The sequence below is a fragment of the Triticum urartu genome, chromosome 7 (assembly GCF_003073215.2).
Source record: "Triticum urartu cultivar G1812 chromosome 7, Tu2.1, whole genome shotgun sequence".
Taxonomy (NCBI): domain Eukaryota; kingdom Viridiplantae; phylum Streptophyta; class Magnoliopsida; order Poales; family Poaceae; genus Triticum; species Triticum urartu.
Window position 1 is genome coordinate 628474935 of NC_053028.1, and position 5402 is coordinate 628480336.

Here is a 5402-nt window from a genome sequence, read left to right on the forward strand (position 1 = left end):
AGTCTTCCCCAACCTCTCTCTCTCTCCTTGCTGGATCAAGGCATGGGAGACGTCACCAGGCTGCACGTGTGTTGAACGCGGAGGCGCCGTTGTTCGGCGCTTAGATCAAAATCGACCACGATCTGAATCGCTACGAGTACGACTACCTCATCCGCGTTCTAGTAACGCTTCCGCTTAGCGATCTACAAGGGTATGTAGATGCACTCCCTTCCCCTCGTTGCTAGATTACTCCATAGATTGATCTTGGTGACGCGTAGAAAATTTTAAATTTCTGCTACGATCCCCAACAGTCCGACGCTGCCCCTGTGGGACAGTGCCGCCGGTCCAGTCTGTGTAATGTCAGACTGGCCGGCGCACTTGTCGGGCTGTTTTTTTATAAAAAAGCTAAAAACGACGGTGTTATAAGCGACGGCAACAGTGCAAAGAAACAACAGTAAACAACGACGGCACTACAGTGCATAATGAAGACATCAAAATAAACAGAGTAAAAATACTTCTTGCAAAACATAGTCTGTCATCAACAAATACTTATGTGGGTATCTTAGCAAATAGTCTGACATAAACAAAGTCTGACATGAACAAAGTAAAATAAGTCTCATATATCATAATCTAACAATTAAAAAAGATCTCATAGATAGAAGCAATCCATCAAAAAACTGTCTTCAATCAAAGGGCGAAGCAATCTTCCATACTCCATAATTCAAGCAAAGTTCCTACATACCAAAACAGTAAGATATGTGTTAATTCACAATAAACAAATAAATTTGGTTTGAACAATAAGATTTACATGAACATACGAAAATCGTACTTAGGATTTTGAGGGCACGTGGACTTATAATGACCAGTAAGACCGCACTGGCTACATTGACGTTTGCTTTTCTCATCAAAAGCTTTAGGTCGCCCTTTTTAGTGACATCAGGACCATCCTTACCGCGGTCTTTAACATTTTGTTTTGGTGCGCCTTTGGTGTTAACTTTTGCGGGATCACGAACCAGAACATGATCTTGATTAGGCTCAAATGCATCGTCGTTCACAAACTTTTTCTCCGCACTAGGCTCATCCTCCTTAGTGTAATCATTATCTATTATGTCCCTCAGAGCCGCCTTCAACTTGTCGAATAAAAATGGTTTATCGCTTGCTTTATAAGTTGCTTCAGCAGATAAGATAGTCACCTCGCTGTACCTAGCTCTGTCCCCTGCACCTGCCCATCCCCACGCAAACAGATCGCTAGTGCGCTTCATGGGAAGTCCACCCCTTACAACTTGGCTCAACCTGCGCAGTACTAAACACTTAGGTATCTCACGTAAGCGTAGCTGAATCAGAACGTGAAGAATATGTTTGCAAGGAAGTCCTTTGCGATCCATAATCCTACAACTGCACTTCACGATTTCTTCGGAGTTACCTGGGGTGTAGTCCACAGTGAATCTGATATCCCTATTTTCTTCCATGTCAGTATGAATCTGTGAGTGTCTGCTCCTCTCAGTCTCTCAAGGACCTCAAGCTCCCGTGCCTTCTTCATATCTTCCTGTAAGATATAAAAGTTTACCGCAATGAACTCACGGGCAGTTGATTTCTCAATATCTTTACACTCATCCAATACTGGTACTGGGACTGTCTGTGAGTTTGTGTAATCGTCATGCGCCTTGTTCTCACAGAGACGAACTATGCAGTTCTCATAGTGCACAATCATATCAACAATAGTCATACCGGAGTCTAGATGCAAGTGAAGGCAGGAATTCAGACTCTCACTTCGCTGGTTACATCTCATACTTAAGAAAAACCCACCAGACAGATATGATGCAGCCCAAAGCCTTTTCTTCTTGTACATCCTACGTAACCATGTCTTTGTTTTCTCCGACTGCCATTTCGCGGTAAACGCTGCCCATCGCTCCTCAAATATTTTTTTGAAGTGGCATAATAAAGTAGAGACATGAACTCCTTTAGAGACTTATGATGAAGGTGTTTCTGCATGTTCTTCTCGATATGCCACGAGCAAAGACGATGCCAAACCTCCGAAAGTACCTTTCTGATGGCCTTAATCATAACTGCATCTCCATCAGTAATTATTGACATGGGCCTCTTCTGACAATGAGCCCTCAAAAATGTCTGAAGCAGCCAGACATATGTATCTTCCGTCTCGTCAGACACAAGAGCACAACCGAATACTGTGGTGCAACGGTGGTTGTTCAGACCGACAAAAGGTATAAATGGCAATGCCATACCTATTCATCCTGTATGTGCTGTCGAAGACAGTCACATCACCATAGTCAACATAGTCTCGACGTGATTGAGAATCACACCAGAATAGGTTTTTCAGCCTTCCTTCATCATCGACGGTGTGCTCAAAGAATAAATCTGGATCCCTCTCTCTTCTGGTCATCATGATCCCAATGGCAGTGTCTGCATCACCTTGTGCAAGCAACTTCATTTTTTCTCTATAACACATGTTATAAAGCTTCTTCCTCCCAAAACCAGCCTTTGCATATGACTCGTACCTACTGATGACATAAATCATATGTTTCCTAATTCCATCACCTGCCATAGTTGAGATCTCAGCTTTCTGATATTCTTTTATCTGATTATGAGACCGAAGAAACGCGACTTCATCCGGTCTAGCTAGAGCGTGACTGTGATCATCACTGAAACTGCTGACATACCAAACATTACGCTCTTTATCAAGTTTCAAAGTTATATGCGCATCGTAGAAGCAACGAGTCTCTCCTCTGAGCCTGCGGTTCCTGCCTTCCATTGTACAAAGTTTTGCATGTCGTTTCCCAGCTCTCGCACACAGATACTTTCTCAAGTGCTTAGTTCCCTCACAACCTTTCGAATATTTCAGCAAGTCCTTTCTTACGCTGAAACCACGCTCGTAAGCATACTGGTTATAGAAAATGTAAGCCTCTCATAGTGACCTGAACGTCCTCCTCATGACCTTCCAATGCCTGTCCAATGATTCTTACTGATATTCATCAAATCCAATGTCAAAATTAAACAGATCATCACCAACACGCTCATCCTTCCCGCTTGGACCATCTACATCTCCCTGTAAATTAATGCATGAAACCATGTATGTCAGTCAATTATTATTTTAATATGTAATGTATGTAAGTTTCAAAACTTACTTTGCTGGAGCTTTCATCATGAGATGCATCAACGTGTGATTTGTCACTTTCGTCGTCCACAATATTCCTCACAAAGTCCCCATCCTCGTCTATCTGCGCACATTTCAAAAAAAACATGTAAGCGCTCATATGGTTATTATGTCATTTCTTCTCTTATTTTATTAAAACATACCCAGAGTGCACTTTCAGCAAATGAATCATCTATATCCATATCATCATCATCATCGCCATGTCGCTGCATGATGCAAAAAAACATGTAATTGTCCGTGCGATTTATCATATTTATTCTTTTTATCAACATTGATCACACTTACATTGCCACTATAAGATTCATCCAAACTCATGTAGTTCTCCTCAGCAGGTTCATCCATATTCAGTGACGAGGTTCCGTTATCCTCGTCGTAATCATCGCCATCATAATCGCCCTCCTCCTCTAACTATACATGTTTAAAAAAATTTAAGATCAATCGAACACCGTGTAACATCATCCCTAAAATAATATGTTCATCAAGCACAACGACGTCGCAAACCAACCTCTTGCACGGCGGCGAGGATGTCAGCTGGATCCATTTTGTCTGATGACGAACGCGCTGACGGCGTGACGTTGCTGGCCGGCCGAGGCAGGTGTCGACGGCGTGAGGACGATGGCCGGTTGTAGCAGGCGGAGTCCGCGGAGGAAGGCGGCGACGAAGATCACGAGTGGGCGGCCATCTGCGCGACGGGAAAGGAACACGGCGGCATCGGCAACGGCGCCGGGGCACGCGCAGCGGCTTGTTTGGGTGGCGACCCGGGCGACGGCGACTTCGTGGAGACGGGGGCCGATGTGGAGACGGCGTGGATGCCTTTAGGGTTTAGGGTTACGACGGCGGGCGTCGGCGGCTCCCGTGACGTTTTTTTCAATAATATCGACGCCAATGTGGAGACGTGCGGGCGTATGGCGGCGACGTACGGCGACGGGTGCGGGTACGCGGGCGGGCGTACGGGGCGCGACGTACAGCGACGGGTGCGGCATACGCGGGCGGGCGTACGACGTCGTGCGCGGACATACGGCGTCGGGGTGGGTATTCGTATACCTAATGTGAAATGACCATACTACCCATTATACCCTTTAGGGGGGCGGGGGGTTGTACCGAAGCACTCCCCTCTTTTTATTTACTTGGCAAGAAATGTGGGTTTCATAAAGTAGGCAGATGACTCTCATCTTTCTGTTGCATACAACGTGGGTGCTTGTTGGTTAAACGTCCATTTCTGCAATAGAATCTCTCTCCAAGCTGCTGCTTCCAGTTAAGTGTCACAAAAAGATCGTGAACCTGTTTTGGATGCGCGTTATCAGGTGTTTTTCTTTCTTTCATTAACTTGGGAAAGGAACATGGCTTCTGCAGTTTAATTACAACTTGAGATAAGTAAGCAGCCCATGTTTGTCCCAAACTGTGAAGTAACCAGCAGGTTGGAGGTTGAAACCAATGGACTGAATTTGTGAGCCCAAGTGCATTGTGAATTTTATAACAAAAAAAGGTGTGGTTTGGTACCTGAAAGATACTCCGTCCGTCTCATAATATAAGAGTGTTCTTGACACTAGAGTAGTGTCAAGAACACTCTTATATTATGAGACGGAGGAAGTACATTTTAGTTATGTTCAGAGATGTATATACAACAAACTTGCATCAAGATGCATAGCAGTTTTTTTTACGAACAACAGCAGTTGATGCTACTTGCTTGGAGCTCTGGCCTTGAACATTGTCGGCACTGTTGCACACTATATCTTCACTTCGGTAACAAAATGCAAAATTTGGATAAATATTGTCTGAAATATCCCACCTTTACTAAAAACATTCAAAACAGTATAAGCTTGTATCTGACGTTATGATCGAAACAACTGTTGTTGATCTGGTTCAGAGAAGATGGTAACACACTAGTATTTATGTGAACCATGAATACAAACTTTAGAAGAAGCATGATACTTTGTCTCCTATTTGGTACACAGACACGCACAACTTATCGAAAAAGGCTTTCCGTCCCGCTTTATAGATAAAGCAAGCACGACAACGTAGGTGAAGTGGGGTATGGCAAGTTCGTGATTGCTTTCTCTTATGAGCTTTCCACGCACAATTTGACTTGACGTCCCATTAAAAGGAAAAATAAAACACTTCGAAATGTGAGTCTATCCACATTGCCATACTTGGTTTAAGCATGAATGTCTTTTGAGCATCAGGTCCAGCTTGCTCACCCAAAAATGGGAATTATCTCAGATAAATGAAAAATTGATGTTAGTTTTGTAAA

General features: G+C 43.8%; 1 pseudogene; it reads right to left on the bottom strand.

Annotated features, from left to right (window-relative positions):
- Nucleotides 1-662: 662 nt before the first annotated feature.
- Nucleotides 663-3833, bottom strand: LOC125519235 (annotated as a pseudogene).
- Between the last annotated feature and the right edge of the window lie 1569 nt (nucleotides 3834-5402).